The 21,457-nt window shown below is 41.4% G+C and overlaps 1 protein-coding gene across 1 annotated transcript in view; it reads left to right on the plus strand.

Moving 5' to 3' along the window:
- Positions 1 to 546: 546 nt before the first annotated feature.
- Positions 547 to 21,457, plus strand: part of snap25a (synaptosome associated protein 25a) — a 58,785-nt gene continuing 37,874 nt past the window's right edge. The window contains exon 1 of the mRNA XM_039781477.1: positions 547 to 697. The gene's annotated coding sequence lies outside the window, so the exon portion shown is untranslated. The remainder of the gene's footprint in view (positions 698 to 21,457) is intronic.

The raw sequence follows: 21,457 nt of genomic DNA on the forward strand, positions 1-21,457 counted from the left end.
GCCAATAAACCAGAGCACGTTTCTCTCCCATCCCGGAATGCTGTGTGGACTAGGTCGGGCAATGCGAGACTACTTTTTACCTTTGACCCAGCCCTAAAGACCTCATGTATACTGAACAGGCGACCAACTATTGTGAACAGCGACAGTACACGTGTTTCTGGCATACGGCCACATTTCATTCTGCTGCCATAGTGAAATAACACCTATTAGGGTTGCAAAAGCTCAGACAAATATCCTGTGACATGATAGGGGGGTTAAGTGGTGATTAAGCTACTAGTAGCTCTGTATTAATATAGCCCATTAAAAAAAAAAAAAGATCTAATTATGAATAATCCATATCTATCTGAATCTGTGACGGGATATGAAACACAGTAACATTTTCAAAACATCTGAAATATTAAGGTGCTATATGTACAGCCCGCCCTGTTAAAAACAAAGTCTCTCTCCCTCTCTGACAGATATCTATTAAAAGCTGCTGCTGACGTCAAAAGCGTCCGCCATCTTTGACTGAGAGCTGCACTGCATGCTGCCCCCTCCCTCCCTCATTGAAGAAGAAGTGAGGAAGAATCAGCCGACGCGCAGTGCCTTTGCAGCATTCCAGTCATAGACAGAGAGAGGCTGGTATAACAGGGTTCGCTGTTAATAGACGCAGACATTTCCTCCCATACTGACTGCGGGACACCCACAACAGGCACAGGTAAGACTGAGGACATTTTCCACTTGGATGTTTTAGCATCTATATTTCTTAAACGGGTCGGGGGGTTTTTGTGCAGTGAAGAAGCAGATGTGTATTATTCGTTGATAGAAAAAAAAAAAGAAAAAAGAAAAAACAGAGAAAAAAAAAGTGAGCGTTGGACGTCTGATTTCTGCCAGCCTGGATGATGGCGATACATAATGTCTGCTTGTTAATTCTTTTCGGGTTTTTATCTCGTTGCGGGATAAGGCGGATCAGAAACCAAGGGAAGGCAATGAATGCGTGACCTCCCGGGTGATAAATCTCAGACGCAAACGGTGGATTGCTGAGCGGATGGATGCGGCGGTGCGCTAGATCGAAGGTGTATTATTCGATGTGGGCGTTTTTCAAATGTTTCAGCACCTTGGACAGCGCCAGAGTGGGGCGGGGGGAAAACACACACACGGAGGAGGTGAAATTCAGGTCCATTTTGTGGCCATTGTAAAAGAGGTTCGGGGCTGTGTCTGAAGAATTTCTCCCAGCCATTTTGAAGGGATTGTGTGTTGTGTGTGTGTGTGTGTGTGTTTTGTTTTTTTTTCAAAATCAAGTGTCCTGGCTGACTGAGAGCTTCATCTCCAACCTCGGAGCTGACAGACGCAGCAGGTAGACTGCTGATGTCGCAGCGGGTTGGGGAATCGTGCACGCCGAGCAACGAAAACAAAAGCAGCATCCCCCCGCTGCTCTGAAGAAGAGGAGTCAGGGCTGATGCGGCGCATGTGGTCTGAGGAGGAGAATGTCATGTTATATAGCCTAGTAAACTGCGCCATGGTGGAAGTCGGTGGGAGAAGGGTTCGCTGATATAAACAGGAGTGGGGGGGCATGATCCAGCATCACGATTGTTTAAAAAAAAATGTAATTTAAAAAAATTTTACGCAGTGTTTTTGCGTCACAAATCCTTGTTATATTTACGTGACAGAGGCATGAGGGGAGCTCGATAAATATCCCGCTGGTTGAACGGTGGGTGGGTGTTGGGTGGGGGGGAGAGGGGGTGGGGGTTACAGGCGAGTAATGGGAAGAAGAGCGCCGGGGAGGACCGCGGTGAAACCCGCACTATGACAACCACACCGCCCCCGCATCCCCCCCTTCCCCTCCCCTCGGTATCCATTTATCCAGCCGTCTCCGAGGAGACGCACATCCCTGCCAATGTGAGCCCCGCACGCGCTGTCTGTCAATCACTCACGGACCAAAAAAAAAATATAAATGATGAAATAAAGAGCCTGGGTGCTTAGCACTCCTACAGTACATGTGTGTAGAACATTAGGGCTACATACACCCTACATATAGAGCTATACCAGTATTGCTTCCAAACTAGACCTTGTCAGCTACATTTCAAAAGCTTGCAGGGGCGACCCAAATCGGTGTTTTGCCAAAATCCCCTCCCCTTTCGCATGTAGCGGTCTTTGCAGTTCAATTTAGCCAAGACAAGGCTACTGTGAGCTGGGTACAGAGCACCGGGTACACGGTCGTTTCGGCAGCCGTTGCAGTTACATTTAGCCGACAAAAGGCGACTGTCCTACAGCGATGACACATACGTTTAGGCATCAAAAGAGAGAGGGTGGGGGGTTCTGGCAGGCGGGGAGGGGGGGGGTATTTTCAGCACAACACCGGTCTTCTCCATGAGTGTGTCTGTGCGTGTCATTGAAATAACATGTCTATTGGGGTCGATTTCTGCAGGTATATGGACGTTTTGCTGAGAAGCAATTGTCTGATGTCTGGATGTCGTGTGTGTTGAATTGACGCCCCCCCCCCCACCCCCCCGTGCTGCCTGTCACGCACAGCACGCACACAATACCGTGGCTGCTGTGAGAGGTACCCAGCCAGCCTCGTGGTGCAGAAATAAAGATGATTGTGGTTTTTATTCTGAGGTTTGACATGCGGCAGATTAGATACTAAAGTCCTGTTGATCTTTGGCGCACCTGGGACCATTTCACATTACACCGCACATGGCGGTAGGCTGGCTGATGGCCACTGACAGATGCTGCCACTTGAGGGTTTGATTGAATGTGTGTCACATTACTGGAAATCATGCAGTGAGCACTGTGACATGAGGATTACATTTACCCAGTTACACATTCCAGTTTTGGGTGGTTTTTAATGACCTTAAAATAACAGATGTTGCAGTAAAGTCAAAAAGAAAACACATCCAGTTTGTTTCTAAAGAAAGAATAGCCTACAGGCTTTGGACACTGACAGCTGTGTCACTGTGTGTATTCACTACAATGGCAGATTATAGCCTAGAGTATATAGAGAGCACAGCGAAGCCCCCAAGGATGCTCCAGTTGCCATGACCGCTATACCATGTCGCGTTATGCGGCTTGCACTGTTTGGACTGCAGAGAGGGAGCGAGGGAGAGACGGGGAAGGGGTGGGGGGGAGGGTTGTCAGGCCTATACTGCACTATACACACTGTGAAGGGGCTGCTCTCCGTATAAATGGTGACTCACAACGCCATCCCTATGCGCTGATTGTTTCTCAGAAACACCCTGGCCATTGTTCATTTCACACGGGGTGCTTTTACGCCTGACGCCTGCATAGTACTGTTCTGAAAATGGAGCTAAAGCTTGCTGTGATGGATGCCCTGGATTACTGAGCCGGCTAGCTGCGCATTGCTTGTTTTTGGTGCAGGTACGGGTCTTATTTGTTACCTATATCTAACAGCTCCTTTTTCACAGAACAGTATGCAAAAAAAAAAAGCCTGAAAATGCAGACCAGAGTAATTTACTATAGAGTTGTTATGGTTTGAAAGGTCCTTAACAGGCCTACCGCTCTCCCTAAGTGTACGTATGCATAAGCAACGTCACACATAAAGTCAGTCAACGACTCATTTAACATTCTCAGTTAGACTTTCCAGTCTTCTAAAGTCTTGGAATTTGTAGGCCTTCACGTATCAAACATCTTCAGTCGTGTTTTATCTTTCACACTAGCGCACACATTTTTATTTGGTTTTTACACATCTCATTTTGGGAGCAAACGCAACCGCGACTGCCAACCCAGCAAGGCCAGGTGCGGTATTCCCAGAAAAGCTGTTTACATTTGGGCCTGAATCCAACCGAGAGCTGGAGATAGAAAACAACTGTACCTGCTCAAAGTAGAGCAAGCGAAGCATCCACAATGCTTTGCTCAAGGGCACTTTGAAAAAGGCCCTTGATATATAATAGCTAGACCACTGCTTTGCTGCCTCCTTGATGAACTCTGGATTGGCAGAGTGAACTGAAAGCCCTCCTGCCGTTGTTTACCGGCCGTCACAGTGCAGTTCAGGTTTTATCTGCATGACAAACTGACTCACCCTCGTGGATTCCTGCTGCTGTCGCATTAGTAACTCGGAGATGTCCCGAATAATACCCTCAAGTGTGCTGTATGTTCTTTCTCTCTTTTTTTCTGAATAGTGGTGTCCCATTCTTGGTTCATACAGAAGTCCAGAGCCAGAAGAGACAAGGCTATTATTCTTGTCTGAGTGTGGATTGTGTCTGCTTTTTGGACACATCATAACAAGGGCTTATTTCTTTTTCAGGATATTCTATTTTCTCTGTGCAAAGTCCCCATGCCCCGGAATCGAAGATTTTATTATCTGGACGTTGTATTTGAATTAACATCACAAAGGTTCCTCTCTTTTAATCACAACATCTGTTTTTTAGCCTTGGACAAATAGATATTACACATAAAACACTTTATCTACGTAATATTTTATATTTGAGCGAAGTCAGTCCTTTTGAAAGGGCATTTGAATTAGAGAAATCTGCAAAGAGTCAAAATATAATAATGACAATCACAAAGAAACAATATAATACTGACCAAGGACTAATACATTTGACGTAACACTGCATTACTTAAAGGAAATGGTTTTTTTTTTTTATGGGAATGAGAAGAAGATAGATTCCTCTATTATATCTGTCTGTTAAATATGAAGCTACCGCCAGCAGCATGTTAGCGTATCTTAGCATAAGGAAGGATGGAAACAGTGAGAAACAGCTAGCTAATTGAATTGTAAAAACAACACATGATTTTAGGGGGGGGTGGGGGGGGTTATATAACACCGCAATATGTCATTTTTACACATCCAGTTTATTACAGATTACGAGGTCTGTGGGCTTTTTGACATATCTTCTTAAATTGACCTTTTGAGGGTTTTTGCATATCCCCATGTGTTTCATATCAACATGTTCAGAACAAACTCAGCTTTCCCTACAGTGATGCCCACATTTTTTTCTAGAGTAATGTGTAATGAGATCATTTGGCGCTAAAGCTGAAACGTTAATGTTCGCTTTTTGAAATTCATCAAATCTCTTTTGAAAACGAACCAGAACTTATGACACGTTGTACGAATTGTTTCGGTGCTTTAAATGAGTTCACCAAAGTCTTAGGTGATATGTGTTTTAAATAGTAAATAAATGTCTGAAACGAAATGTTGTAACATCGCTTTTTGATTAGGAGTTTTGTCAACAGTGCGTCTTCCTCAGAGGGTTGAACAAACAAGACAACGTAACGTACGTGTAACTTCCTGTGGCAATAAATGATTTTCTAATTCAGATTCTTCAGATTCTGATTGTGATTTGAAATTGATTGAGTTTTACAGATGTTTTTACAGAGCCAGGTTAGCCATTTCCCCCTGTTTCTAGTTTGTAAGCTAAGCTAAAGGGCTTGCTGCTGGTAGCTTCATATTCAGCATGCAGACAGTTCGAGTGGTATCAATGTTTTGCCCTTGTACAGAGACACACAGGTACCGATACAATGAAAATGCAGTACAAACTCTCGGCTGGAAAGCAAATGAGTTCACCAAAAAATCTCAAACTCTTCCCTGTACAAGAAACAAGAGGAGACAAAACAGCATCCAGTCTGAAAGATTGTCATTCTTTCCACGTGAGTGTGAGATATATGAGAGCGACGGCAGCGGGGAAAAAGGCAAGTCATGGTAAAAGGCATGGGTTGAGCTTTTTGTTTTGTCCAGTCAGCCCCCTGCGGGACAACCCCTCGCTTCCTCAGACACACTCTGCATGGGAACACAAACAGACCAACAAAATGGCCGCTCCAGAGGGCCTGCAAGCTGTGGCGAAGCACAGAGGAAGACTGTAGTGGTGCATTGCTTCGCTCACCAAACCACATCATATAAACAGAGTTTTTTTCTTTTGTTTGTGACACTGTCTTTCACTCTGACGCAGCAATAGTTTGTTGTTCTTGGTTTTTATCTTGATTCAGCTACTGTTTTCGGCATTTGGGATGTTTTGTACAACTTGCCAGTCAGTCAGGTCGACAGGATTGTTGCATTATGTAGGGTGGTTAAGTGGTTATTAATGGAGATAGATCACAGATATGAGCAGCATACTGTTGTTTGAAGACTCCTTTCACTGCTCGCACAAAAGCACGATTCTAAATTAAGTTTTTTTTTTTATCTTACCTCAGTTGTGCCCTCTCACAGAAGTGATATGACAGCTACAGAAAGTTGATATTAGCTCCCACGTGACGCTCCTGCTTTTGAAGCTTTTCTGGGAATTGGAAATAAAAATAAAACACCTTTTAAAGCCACTTTTTTGCAGACAGTTATCTGTGAGGCGCTGTCAGGAACTGCCATCGGTCCTCTCTCCCCCTCTCGCAGGGTTAGATCACTATTCTTTTGATTAATGAAAGGAATTCAGGCTGGGGGGCGGGATTAAAGTGATTTGAAAGAGAGGGAATGAGAGAAGGGAGTGAGATAGTGAGACAGAACATGGAAGCACGGCGAGTATAAAAATGAGCGAGAGAAACTGCCAAAGTGATTTGAAGAGATACTCTAAATACTTTCTCTGTGTGAAAATGGCATCAATGTCTTCAATACAGTTCCTGTTAAAACTATTCAAAACATATAGTCTTTTAGACAAATTGGAGATGATAGCCAGAAATCAGGAGTTTACTAATGTTTGCCCAGTAATACACTTTGGGTCTCAGATTTTTCTACGACAAAGCTGATGTCTTGGAGTGTAGTCACTTGCATGTGCGTGTCTGTGTGTGTAGGATATAACGCACACCTCTCCAGTTTCACATTGATCTGTAGCTTCAAAAACATGTCACTTTCACCGCAGCATTATCCATGGCTTTAGCAGCGTTCCATTGTACTGTAAACCATCCCCCTGTACAACTTTAAGCATCCATTTTCCAGAATAAAAGCAGTGTAGACATCTTATCCCTGCATCAGTGAAGCATAAAAGTCACCGTTTAATGTGCTCGGGTCGACATGAATACGCCCTCCGCCCTCTGCATTACATGGCATTGTGTGCTCAGGTGCAGGGACAATACGGCCGCGTGTATCAGTCTTCTGCAAACATGGCTGTGTGGACACGCTTTTCATTCAACGCTCAGTGGAGTGTTACGCGGTGTTTAATTTCTGATATTGTTGCCGTAGGTCTGTCTGTCGGCTCGGGGTAATTCATGATGCTGCAGTGCAGCTGACCGGAATTGTTCGTAGTGCGGGTTAGCCTCTGCAATGCTTAAACAGAAGGGTATGTATAGGATGTAGCAGTGGTTCTCAGACTTTTTTCAATAATGTACTGCCTTTCAATTTTTTTTTTCTTAATCCAAGTACCCCAAGCATAACAAGTTTTGGTAAAAAAAAAAATAAAAAAAAAAGCTTGGCTACATAAAGAGGCACAATACAGAGCTGCGCCATCAATGTCTGACTGACTAAACAATATTGTACCTGAAAAACTCTTAAGACCTACATTTCAAATATTAAGAATCACTAAATGAATTCATTGCTATAGTGTATAGTTATTTTAGGAATTATGCATGACTGAAATTTTTTAAATTAACATTTGAAAAAAATCTCCCGTACCCCCTGCAGAACTCGAAAATTACCCCTAGGGGTACGCGTACCCCCATTTTGAGAAACACTGGGATTGAGGGTGTACAGAGGATATTTGATGTATTGTTTCCTGTGATGTGAGGTGTGTCACACATTGTGACTTTATTATACAGTACACATTAGGGAAGTAAGGATGCATCGGGAATCTGTTAAAGTTTAGTGCGTAACTTTTTGATATTAATGAACGTCTGTTACATTCAAGCCATCGCCAAATGAGTTGCTACAAAGCTAATTAAGACTATCGGCTCCACACAACTCTCTCTGGATTTCTCAGTATGGCTGTGTTCAGAAGATTGTGGCGTCCGGCGACTTTCCCCGCGCAGAAACTCGAGTGAAGATAATTACCTCTTCTGAAGAGTCCATCATGTTTTATTAATCCTCCTTGTCCTCCTTGGCTACTAGCAACTGCTCAAGGGAGGAATACGTGCGCGATCACAGAAGGCTTGTATCACGTGGACGCGCCGACAGTGTTGTTGTCATTACTTAGAATTCCTCATGTGGGCGACAGAAACTACGCACTATAGCTTTAAAAAATCGATCTATATGTGTCAAGGTTACAACTGGTTGAGATCTACTTTTGATTTCACTTGTTTGACTTCAGGCGTCACTACATTTTATTAGTTTATTCATTTCAAGAGATTTATTTATTTGGATGCAGGATTTCAAAAAAATAATAATAATTAGTCTTTTTTTAAATATTTGTTATTTAGGATAAAGCACAGTTTCAGTTGCACTTTTGACTCTTGTTTTGCAAAGTTTATAGAAATAAAGGAATAGTTTCCAGTCATATGTCTGCAGCTCATCCTGTTAAAAAAAAAGTAAGAAAATCTCTATCGTGAACATAAAAATGAATCGAATCGTGAGTGGAGTGTATCGTTACATCCCTAATACACATTACAGCATTACAGTATGAAGACTGCATGCATCATAGGGCATAATGGCATGCACGGTGCAATGTATTATGTAAAGCTGCAAAGATTAATCAATTAGTTGTCAACTATTGAATTAATCACCAAGTCCTTTGATCATCGATTAGTCGCTTTGAGTCATTTTTTTATGAAAAAAAGTTTAAATTCTCTGATTCCAGCTTGTTAAATGTCAATATTTTCCAGTTTCTTCACTCCTCTGTAAAAGTAAAGTGAATATCTTTGAGTTGTGGAGGACACAGTACATTTGAGGACGTCATCTTGGGCTTTGGGAAACACTGATCCACATTTTTTAGACCAAACAACTTAATCGATTAATCGAGAAAATAATCAACAGATTAATCGACAATGATTGTTGCAGCCCTACTGTTATGCATCTGCTGAATTAGTTTTGAGCTTCACAGTCACTACACAGATATTAATCCTGTCAGTTTTTAATGTCCATTTACGATGTATATAATGTCTTAAAATGACTCACGAGTAACACAGAGTATCGGTATTATTGATTGTTAAAGACTGACCTCTACACTGGAGGTCAACATTTCCCCCTGCAGCATTTACACACATTCAAATATAAAAGTGTTCTCTGAATTTCTCTTCATTAAAGTAGTTTTAAGCGTAGAATGACAAAAAATTGTATTTCTTTTTTGCTACGTCTTCTATGATAGTTAACTGAATATATTTGGATGTTGGAACCAAATTCCAAATAAGACAACACACTCGACTGCATATCGTGATTGGACATATTTCACTAGTCTGACTTTTTATAGATTAAACATTTGATCGATAACGAAAATAATTAACAGCTGCAGCCCTACAGACAGCCTAATGCTCTGAAATTTTTATCCTTTATGTTCCAAAACAACCATTTGTTGTTCTAACACACATGTAAGCATTGACATGCTTTCGACTGCATATAGATAACATGTTAATTTAGCATATTTCACAGTCGTTTAAAAAAAAAAAAAATATATATATATATATATATATATATATATATCAGTTCTCCAGTGGCTCAAACACATAAAGAAGGCAGCAGATGTGAAGTTGGATATTTTTATGAGTGTATTATGTCAGAAGGTATTTCTCATCCCTGGCTGTACCTAATTGCTTTTTAATGTCTTTGTTTTTATGACTTCTCAAATATTGAACAGGCTCTTATGTGACACTGAAGTGGCCTGGCTAAGCCTGTGACCACGGAGGAAGTAGAGACTTTATCGCTTTGAATGTGTCCTGTTGGACTGTGAAATAAACCTCTGGAGATCACTTATTGGAATTATTTTGTAGATTCTCGTGTCATAATCCCCGACTGTACAAATATGCTCCATGCCAAACAACTGTGACCAAAGGACTGATGAAAGACATCAATATTGATTAAGGCATAGCAGTTTATTAGCCTGTTACTGTAGCATCGCCAAAACATCAGGAATTCTGCCTTTGCGCTCTGCAGGCCGGCTTGTATGTTTCCTCTCTGGGATTCCATGAAACATGCAGATATATAAAGGACATCTGCTGCATTTCTCAGCCAGAGAGCCTTCGCATCTCTCCGACGTTGATTGCGACAGAAACAAAATCAAATCAAATTGCCACGTCGGTTTCTTCCAACGATCACCACTCTGGTTTGGTTAAAATAAACCCTTAATTCACCCATTTACAAGTGGAAATAGGCTGGTTATATACAGGCTAAAAGTGTTGATTATTTAAATGGAGTCTGGGGAGTTTGGTGATGGCGATTTCGGAGCTGTTTCTGGTTAAACAGTGCCAAACAACTGTGACCAAGGGACTAATGAAAGACATCCATATTGATTAGGGCATAGCAGTTTATTACTGTAGCATCGCCAAAACATGTCTTGCTTGTCTGGCTTAAACCTTTCCTCTCTGGGAGTCCATGAAACATATAGAAATATAAAGGACATCTGCTGCATTTTTCACCCAGAGAGCCTCCGCATCTCTCCGCCCTGACGTTTACTGCGTCGTAAAACACGAGAGCTCGTGCTTCTATTTCAGAACAGGCTGCAGAGGCCTGTACACAGATTGCTCGCTTGATTGTTGGTCATGTGTTTATGTGGCCCGCCATTCCCTCAAACCCCTCACCCCATCTCAATCATCCCACTTTTTGTCCTTTCAGCTTTACTGCAAGCATCAGCCCATGTGTTTGCTTGTCAAATGTCATATCTCCACGGCCCTATAGTCAACACATTCTCACTCCCAGCGCGTCAAAAGCCGTCAACGTGGTTTTTCATACTTCTCGCTACCATTGTCGCTCTTAATACTATGTCATCTTACAAGTGCGGCGGTCGAACTGCTGCTATGCCCAATACGTTCCATACAGACGCTAAAGGGGGATTCTTGCGTCGCTATTTTGACGATTTGGGAATAAAAAGGGGTTGCTGTAATAGCTACATGGTAATACATGCTCTGGGTGCTCCCATGGGTGGGCAAATGTTGCAGCCAGGACCCCCTTTTACCCGTAGAGACCCCAGGGGAGACTGTGAGCACAGGGCTGAAGGGCGTCCGCTCTGCATACTGAAAGATGTCCTTATTTTATTCTCTTTTTCATACTTGTGTGTGTACACTCTGTTCTTCTCATCTCATCTTCCTACTGTAGCTTAAAATAAACACCTCAGTCTGCAGCACTGAGATGCTCTTGTCTCCCCATCTATTGTTCCCTCCGCTGTGCTCTTCACTTGTTTCCAAGGAGCAGGCTGGCTGATAAGGAGCCATGTAGCACAGGACCAATAGGGAAAGGGATGGGTTCGGAGGAGGAGGGGGGGTTGGTCAACCTTAAATCATCAGGCTTGCCCTTGTCTTCACCCTCTGTCTATGTGGTGTCTATTTGCAAATGCAGCAACGCCAACCTTCAAGAGCCAATAAATGGGACGATGACATAGTTTTAACTTTGGTGCTGCATGATAATGGATGAACTCTACAGCAGTATTCACATTAACATACACACAGGTCGTCATGTAGCTGCACAGAGCTGTACAGAGTGAGTGGTCAACCTGAAGGGGTAGTTTATGAGAGTAGGTGTGTGACTGGAATACCAAGTGTGAAACCTTCCATCTATGCCCATTTCTGTCATTAAGGCCCTATTAATGGAAGTACCTGAAGGAAGGTGAGGGACGTGCCGGATGTCCTTTACCTTCCTCTCTCTGTGTGTTGCCGTTCTCAAAATCCCTTCCATATGGGAAACAACAACAAACTTTGAGCTACACGTTAAAAACGGCAAGTTTTGAAGGAAATTTGGATTGTGCAACAAGGCAGCCCTGCTTGTCCCCTTGGGAAACGATTGTAAAAACTTATATATGCTCACAACATATATGACGAAGATCACACGGCGATACACCGGTAAGAGCAAATTGTGTTCCAGCTGATTTACATAGCTAACGTTTTCTTTTGCGGGGTGCAAATGTTCCACCAAAACAAGTTCCTTCCCGAGACTATTCTGCAGAGCCACCGTCGCTGCCGTCCGGAACCTAGCGGCACCCAAGACGATTGTGATTGGTTTAAAGAAATGCAAACAACCCAGAGCGTTTTCCCCCTATCACAGAGCTGTGGAGATAGGTCTGGCAATATGAGACTATAAAAATCCTGACACTTTCACAAAGCAGTATTCTGTAACTTCTGGCATCCCAGAACCACGTTCACTTTACACAATAACAAGAAACCTGCAACACTTTCATAAAACCACAATTTACAGTACCAATACCCCCCCCCCCTCCTCTTCTGCCTCACCACAACCCTCTAAATAGCTTAGTGAAGTGCCACGGGCATGGATAGGATATGTCTTGTATGATTTACTTATGTGTTTTATAACATGCCTTGTAGGATACTTTGAACAGATTATGTTTGAATGTTTGTATCTCTGTACAGTATGAGGGGTCCTCACCTGCCCAGTGGTTATAGTGTATCATACAGTAGGGAATTTATTCATACATGCATCCATATTCTAAAAATGTCTCCTCCCATTTACAATAGAATCCTCAAAAAGCAGATCAACAAATCATCACTAATAAAACGCTTCAGACTAATGTTCTTGTTCTGTATGCAATCTGTCACGACAACATGATGTTATCTTGCCACAGGCAGCCTCGCAGCAAGGACTGATGATTATTATCAGCCTGCATGAGCGATAATCATCAGTCTAATACTGTATGTTTAGCATCATTTCTAGACAGTATATTTTGAAAATGCATATTTTTCTGACCACATACAGTAGCAGCACATATTGTTGCAGGCTGATTTTATGTTTATGCAGATTGCTTTTTGATAAGCGTGTGTGTGTGTGTGTGTGTGTGCACATGGTACGTCCCTTTATACGGCTGCTAGTCTTTATTTGTGGTGATGGGGTTTTGAAGCATTGTTTTTCCAACATATTGTTCCTTTTAGGGATGCAACTAATGATTATTTTCATTATTAAATAATCTCTCCATTATTTTGTCAATTAATTGATTAGCCGTTTGGTCCATAAAATGTAAAGAAATTGAACATTGTGGCCAAAGAGTGGAATGGCAACTCCCGGCCCGTCACGTGATGCTCTCTGGCCCAAAAAGACGTTTTCCTATAGACTTACATGGCGAAAGAAACGTCTGTAAATCTGTGGATAAATTTTTTGGACAACTTGTTTCACTATCTGCATTTGATCTATTCATTCCGATAACATTTGGAAAGTCTAAAACAGCTGCGCGATCAAATCATTTAGTCCCCATCCAAGTTTGTTAAGTGCTAAACAAGCAGCGCCGACCATCCGGGTTATTTTTGGGCTCCATGATGGCTTCATGCGCCACTGAGCAACTCGGGGCTCGGCATCGAGCGCTGTATCCAGTTTTTATAAAACATCCATGTCCAAAATCCAAATATATGTATTTTATATAATAAAAACACTAAGAAAACCACCAAATTCTACCATTTGAGAAGAAGTACAGCGGCTCTGTGTAGTGGTAGTTAAACTCAGTTTGAGCTAATGCTAAAATTAGCAAGCTAGCGTATTCACAGTGGCACTAGCACATATAATGTTTACCATGCTCAGCATTTTAGGTTTGCGTGTTAGCATGCTACCAATTGCTAACCTTGGACCGGCAGCCAGACACCTGACAGACCAACAATAAATCAATCCTCAAAATACTTTACGACTAATGTTGAATAAGGAGGTTGCGCTTCAACAGTGGAGATTCTCGATGGAGTTCTAAACCCAGGCAAGTTCCCAAGTTAAGGAGGACAAAGTACTGTCATTGTATGTGTTTTATAGGCTCACATCACAACAAACCAACGCTGATGCATTTCGGCTCTCTGAAGAAGGCTTTGTACTGAAAATGTGTCAGCGTTGAATTTTTGTGATGTGAGCCTAATTAAACAAGTAAAATTACTCCTTAACTTGGGAACTTGAGATGTGCTACCTTTTCTTACTTTTTGGAACAGGACTTTATGACAAATTTTCTGTTGACTGACGAGTAGACTTCATTTACATTGCTACGTTTTGTTTTTTAGGAGGAGTTCTGAAGCCAAAACAGACCTCCATGCACACAAGTGTTTTTGACTCCAGTAGAAGAACTAATCCACGTTTAAACTAACATGCCCCATACCTCATATCTCATCAACATTCTCGTATACTGGGCACGTGCATGCCAAGGTAAACAGGAGGCAGTGTGTATACTCCGCCCATTGCTGGTATTTGCCATGGTAAGGTTAGTAGCTTAGTCTCAGAGAACGAGATGTCATGACCGATAAGGCCCAATCAGGTGGCGAAACGTTGGCGTCAGTGTCGGTGTTGCCAAAGGCCTCTGTTTGCGACCGTTGAGACTGCAACACAACCCCGGAGATTCCAAACCAAAATGGGGTCAGAAGTTTTTTCAAATGTCTCCGGTTTAGGGGCTCTGAGACGCCAGAGCAGTGTGAATGTGAGGTGTAAAGGTAGCCAAAGATATTCGTTTTCAAACCAAAACATTGCAATGTAAATGTAGCCTTTCACCTCTACTTCCTTTTTCTTCCTTTGAACCTGGATTTGAATGTCTGGGGCTCTTCTCGAGGCCACAGTGGAGAAAGTCCCTATCTCTGGAGCTTTCGAAGCGTTACCGTTGCTAGCTTGCACTGTTATGGTCCTCCACCTCCTGCTCTTTAGCCATGTGTTTCTGAGAAGTGGCTGGTAACAGTGGGGCCAGATGAATAAGTGATGGGGTCTTGGACTTCTCGGGTTAATAATGCATGGCATTCTTTTTTAGAGCAGGCCACTGGGATGTCGCTGCGGCACTTAATGCTAGCTCCTCTGTGCAGAAAGAGCTCCAGCTGTAGTCACACTTGGGCTTACTGTGTAATGTTACATCACTGTTGTTATTATTCAGACCCGCCGTGGTTCCTGGAAGGGTGGTGTCATCTTGTTGGCATTCGCTCATCATGCTTTCGGATAGAAGAAACACGCTAGCGTACAGGTTTATGGTTCTTTTGAACCCTAAAATTGCTGCTGTGGATTTTTTAACAGCATTAGACATTATTTTACATCAACCATTTACACTCCAAGAAATATGTCTATAAACAGTTGCATGACTGTATATTTTAACAGAAATTGTCCATTGAATGTGATTCTCAGTTGTATTTTAGTTTTTTACATTTCAAATTGCATAATTTGTGCTCCAACAACTTTTGTCGGCCACAGAGGTTGGTTTTAGGAGATTAAAGAAGTCCACGTTGTCCCTTTTTTTCCGACCTTTTCGGAAAATAAATTCTACATTTTTTTTTTCAACATCTTTGAAGCTTTTTCCGATGTTTCTGTTGCTTCCAACATTTGGGAAGTTTGTACCTGAGCAGCTTTGTGTGAGAGAATTTTAAATAACAGAACATTTTCAGTATTTTTTTACAGTAGCTACACACAAAATTTCCCTTTTTCAATTACAGGGCAAAGTCCGGGTAATGAGCTACCAGAACTGTTATTTTACGGATGTATTCCTTAGAGTGTACTCAGCTATCAACTATGTTAATCTAAATAGAAACGGCCACTCGATCCATTTCACTTCAGTGCTTTTTTCACCACAGTCTTCTGTATGGAGCGATAACAGACGCAGCAAGCTGTAGTAACCTTCACAATTAAGTCAAAGATTTATTTTTACAAGGGCAATTCACATCAATCTCTCATCCGTTACTGTGCTAGGTGTAGCCAGATGGCTAGTTTTAAACTGCCAGGCCTTAAGATTACCTTTGAGTCCAGTTATCGTACTATCGATAAAGTGTTAATGTAGCTCTGAACTTGAGAATGAGCACATCATCTCGTCTTGAGATTTTGCAGCAGGGCAGAAAATGAGACGCTATTTCATCTCTGTCAGCTTGATAGATATTTATTAAATCTGTACTAACTGTATCCATCACACTCGAGTGGTGTCTCACTAATATTTAATGCCCAGCCAAGATCTTTTAATTAAAAAAGACAAAGAAAAACGTTTGATGCAAGGACAGAGATGGAGCGTCTGAAACTGAAAGCAAACAAAATGGCAGCCAACACGCACACACTTAGAGCAAGAGAAGAGAGGGACACACACATCCAACTTGATGTGCATGAAACGATCTCAAGATCTATTGTCTCTCTTGCCACAGGCCACATAAAAGCTCTGCAGTATCTTACATTCGTGGACATGGTCTATCACATGTTGATAAGTCTGTCTTACATCCTTCATATTCATATATCCACAAGTAAGTATTCAGATACAAATAGGCCATAAAAAAGATTACTTTGTTGCAATAATAACAAAATATACAGAAGTAGCCTTAATTTGGTCAGATTTCGCTATAAATCGGATTGTAAAAATGAAAAGGAGTAATATTTTTTCAGCATTATATAATACATTTTTACTGACAGAACATGTAAAGGTGATGTAGTATACCTAAATTCAGTATCTTACTTACAGCAATCTTACTTTGAAATCCAGTCCAATACGTATTGATGCACAGTGTATCGAAATAAATGGCTGAATTTGGTAGAGTTTGCAGGTATGGAAATGAAATGAAAAAGCAGTTGGTGGGGGCTGGTAATCTTCTCCAGGTAGAATGTGATTGGACAGGGTATGAAATATGTTGTCCTCAGCAGGGGAATGTGTGGGGGGAATGGAAATAAGGGCATCTTCATATCTTGCATTATTGTTCCAATGGTGGTTACACACAAGCGTCACTCCTGCGGTAGTAAACACATGATGGGTGGAAGGATAGAGAGCTAGAAAGATGAATGTTATGCAGTTTTGTTTTGCTATAGAGAGCATTGTACAGAACATACATGCAGGTATTCAGCCGTGTTTTATTGCTCATCCAATTATTCCAAATACTGTCGATGAATGTGCAGTGTTCAGCCATTACAGTGCCTTTGAAACCTGTGATAACTGCCCCGCTAGATTATATATCACATTTTACAGCATGTTTTACGGCACCTTTTCTTGGGAAAAAAATAAATCATACTGCCAAATCAGTCAACCTCACTGTGCCACAGTTCTTGTGGCAGCATAGATGTAATAAAGTGTGTGTATATTCCTGCATAAACAAGACTTATGTGCATAGTGCACTGTGCTACAGCACAGTTGTGTACTTTAATTACTTAGAGGTGGATTTTTTTCCTATGTTCTTGTTCTTTATTGCCTTCCTGTTGACTTGGGAGTCAAAAGGTGACAGTGTCAGCACCATTAAAAGATCCTCTATAGCGAACAATAGCGCATTTGAAGCAGCGCCAATGGTATGAAACGGTACACATTTCCTGTCTCCTTAACGGGCGTGGCCTCGTTTGAAAGTGTAGTGAACGTCGTGTGGATGGATGAAAGGTTATGTGTGTATAATGTATTCATATTTTCTTTTGCTAACATGAGCTATTTACACAGCTGAAAGACACATTAGTAGCATTAGGAAAATTAGTTTTGTTACAACGTTCCTGAATGTTAGTTGACCTTAGCTTCTCTGTTTTGCCAGATCTCGCGTGAGTTTGTAACTGAGACAGAAACGGGTCTCAAACAAAGATATGTCATTCTGAATTTGGCAATTTTAGTGTCAGAATGTTTGTAAGGAATCGGTCCAATATTTACTTTGGTGACCATGGGACAAACGAATCGGTCAAAATCTGTTTTCATGTTCACTTCTCCCATCCAAATCAATACACTCAGGACCTGCCGCTAGTCTCGTAAAGAGGCGTGGCAGTGGAGAAACCCATGTGACACAGATACATACTCTACGGTTCTAAACCGTCTCTGGTGCCATGTGTAACACATAATGACAAGCTGATAGAAACACAGGGGCAAAGGACACGTGGGTGGGGACACAGTGGCAGACACACAAAGATGGATTTGTTCAAAATGAACAATGGAGATAGATATAGTAGCTGTTGATTCCCTAAATATTTTCCCCTCCCATGTGTTACCAAATGGAAGGAGGACATTATGAGCCACCTGTGTGGCAGATGTTGGTGGAAATAAAGGTAGCTACATACCTGAAGGATTCAGTCAGTGCACAGCATTGCTTATACTGACAGGTGGAAATGAGTCTGAAAAGATCAAGGATTATGTATAACAGGATTACTGAAGTCTGATTACGAGATAAAGTGATTGCTGCTGATCAAATTATGGAATTTTGTTCCATAAGTAAAGCAATTTTTTCATTTTTGAGTGGACATTGTATTACTGCCTAATTAACATTGGTTTGTAGCTATGACTAGACAAAGAAAAGTGAAGCCAATGCAGAAGTACCTTAAACCTGCATTCTTTCTATTTTCCAGCAGGGGGCAACTTCACTAGTTGCAAAGAGAAATCAACTCCTATAGAATTCTATGAGAAAATGACCCTACTTCTCACTTTTTTATTATTTATACATTTATACATCATCGATTTATTACATCAATAAACATTTTTATAATGGGTTCATGGTCTCAATTGCTAGTTTCAAGTCTTCGAAGACTTGAAACTAGCAATTGAGACCATGAACCCATTATGAAAATGGTGTTCATTTTGTAAATTATGGTCCCATTTTCTTTTTAAATTGACGATAAAGCAGGGGATGCTTTAGGGCGTGGCTGCATGCTGACCTGTTAACCATGGTAGAGGCTTAGCAATGCTTACCATGGCACTGTGCACATTAAAATAGCCGTCAACTTGTTCGGTTGTGTTGTTCATTTTTTCATCTTTAACTTTGACCCTTTCACTGTGTATTTTCACTTTATCAACGTTAATTGGAACATTTTGGTCACCCAAAAATGTCTTGTACGGAACAAGACATTTTACCTTTCCAACCAAGCTAGGTAGCCAGCGCTGGCGTTAGCTGGTAAGGGTTAAGGCAAAGTCTGCTGATTTTCTGTGTACTGCCATACAAATGCAGTGCAGATGAATGGCCCCAGTGCCTGGAGTTCCTGCCGGTAAAACTCAGCTGGACGATTCAGCCAGTTGAAAATTGGCAACTTTCCTTCTTTGGCCATTACATTTGCTACCATTGACGATGCTGGCATAGACGCGTTATCCGTCCCAGCTCCACCCTCTCGTCCAAAAATGACCAGTTTAAAAAAATGAAGATGGCAACGGCCAAATGGCCAAACGCAAGGCTTCAAAACGTTGGTCCACAAACCAATGGGTAATGATACTGCTGCTACATCCATTATTTTTACAGTCTGTGATAGAGGTCCTAAAAGTGTGCGTGCATTGCACTTGATTAATGTGTTTAAATATATGCAAAAGTATATATATATATATATATATATATATACTGAAATGTGAGATTATTCTGATGTTATGATCAATATTGTACTTGCAGTTACTTCACAAAATGACACAGTTAAAACTTTTCCCCCTCCACTTTATTAATCAAACTGCTAACCGTCTTTCGGTGATTAGTTAAAAATTAAAAGTGTCTCTCAAGTGGGCTGGCCAACATTTAATCATATAGAGATCTCCAGATAAATGATTGTGCTGCTCTGAGAGGGAGCATTTTAATGGTTGCCGGGCAGCCTTTGGTAGCTCAAAGGTCATCAGATTGATCCTTGTAATGGTATCTCACATTTAACTCTGTCGAGTGCTCACTACCGGCTTTATAACTGCAAGTTGCTCTGGATAACAGTAGCTAAAATGTGCATTAGTGTATGCATACATTGTTACTCATATTCCTGTGTGGAACCAGAGGTAAAAAAAAAAGAGCACATTTTGTTTTTCAGTTTTGTCTAATTTGGAGTTTGGACAAAATTAAAACTGAAATGTTTGACCAGACCACTCAAAATTGTATACTTTTATTTTGATTTGTTTTAGTTTATCGCTTTATGTGCATTTATTTATATTCAAGAAACAGAAGCCGCAACAGTATATAGTAAAAGACATTATTGGAAAAAGGTGCCAAATGACTCCACTGACTCTTGATAAACATTAGCCAATACTTGGTTCACAACTCAAGGTTCACTCAGGTTTGCTTTTTCCAGAGCTTTTGACTTCTTCGGTCAAAGCTCTGGAAAAGCCTCGTAAGTAAACCTTGAGTTTAGAATATTTTGCCACAAATTTGTATTCCCAAGGCTTAGGAGGAATTTCCCTGTTTAGTAGCCAGTATGCTAACAAACTAATTGTAATTAGAAATAGCCAAAAAAAGCTATTTTAAATCCATTCTTTCAGAGCCATTACACGTTTGTTCAATGATCAATTATAAAATGTTTTTATAAATATGAACAATTCTTTATAGTAACTGATTGTTTCCACTGTTAGTTCAAAAAGAGTGTCTATACTGAGCCTACATGCACTGGTGAATATTGTCATAATTTCTCCACTGTAATTGTGACATACTCTGACCCCCAAACCCTGCACACTGATCAATGCATTGATTATAAAAGCATGTTATTACATAACAGCATTTTGTATCTCTCCTTGAGAAAACCTAATGATGAACTTGTTCCAGAGCCGAAGCAGGCAGTGATGCAAAAGGTGAAACTTGTAATTGTGCCGTAAAGTAAAAGTTTAGTGTGGCCTGTTAAAACGTAATTTCCTCCTGAATTTGGTTAGGTAAGTGGACAGGCAGGCAATGATGCTCTCTCGTTCTTCAGCGAGTCGTTCTGAAGAGTGCTGGTGAATCCGACTTGATTCAGACATTAAGCGCTGCACTGCACCAGTCCGGTTGGAGGTTTGTATAACCCAACATGGCCGCTGCTGTTCTGAAGCCGCGTGGGAGAGCGAGGGGAATGGAGAGAGGGAGAGAAATCAGAGAAATCAAAGCAGGGAGTGATGTAATAAACACAAACAAACATAAATATAACTGTTTCCGATTCAACATACACATTTTCTCTGCAAAATAGTGGAAGGATATTTGAGTGTGCCAGTAATTGTGTAAACTGGCTTCTCATAAATAAATAAATGCTATAATAAAAAGAAGCCTGTAAACGGTGCAGGACTTAATCATTATGACACAGCTGTTGATCTGAGGACGTATACGTGACTGAATCCATCTGCTCAGATGAATGCAGATTGATCTATACACCACCCAGGGAGGTTTTAATGATTCAGACCGTAACGTGCTGGGATATTGCCGTGGCAGTAAAAAGTGGCTTCATATCCTGTGTGTGTGTGCAGCAAGTATGGGGCCAGCAGATGTTGTTGTGAACATCTCTGGACACACTAGTGGGCAAAGCAAGCACAGTTGGACCCTCAAAGGCAGAATATCAACCAGACTGCTCACTCAGTCACCGAGATGAGACATGTCCAAGTGGGCGAAGAAGTCCGTCCAAGATGATACACAGACTCTCATTCCTTACTTGATTAGTCTTTACATAGTTTTTACCTAGTCTTGCATTGCCAGACCTATCTCCATAGCACTGTGGAGTAAGGTCTGGCTAAACCACACATACATTCCGGGATAGGTGAAAAAAAAACACTCCGGGTTGTTTGCATTTCTTTAAACCAATCACAATCGTTTTGGGAAAGTGCAGCGACGGTGGCTCTGCAAAATAGTCTGGGGGAAGGAACTTGTTTTGGTGGAATATTTGCACCTC

The sequence above is a fragment of the Perca fluviatilis genome, chromosome 18 (assembly GCF_010015445.1).
Source record: "Perca fluviatilis chromosome 18, GENO_Pfluv_1.0, whole genome shotgun sequence".
NCBI lineage: Eukaryota > Metazoa > Chordata > Actinopteri > Perciformes > Percidae > Perca > Perca fluviatilis.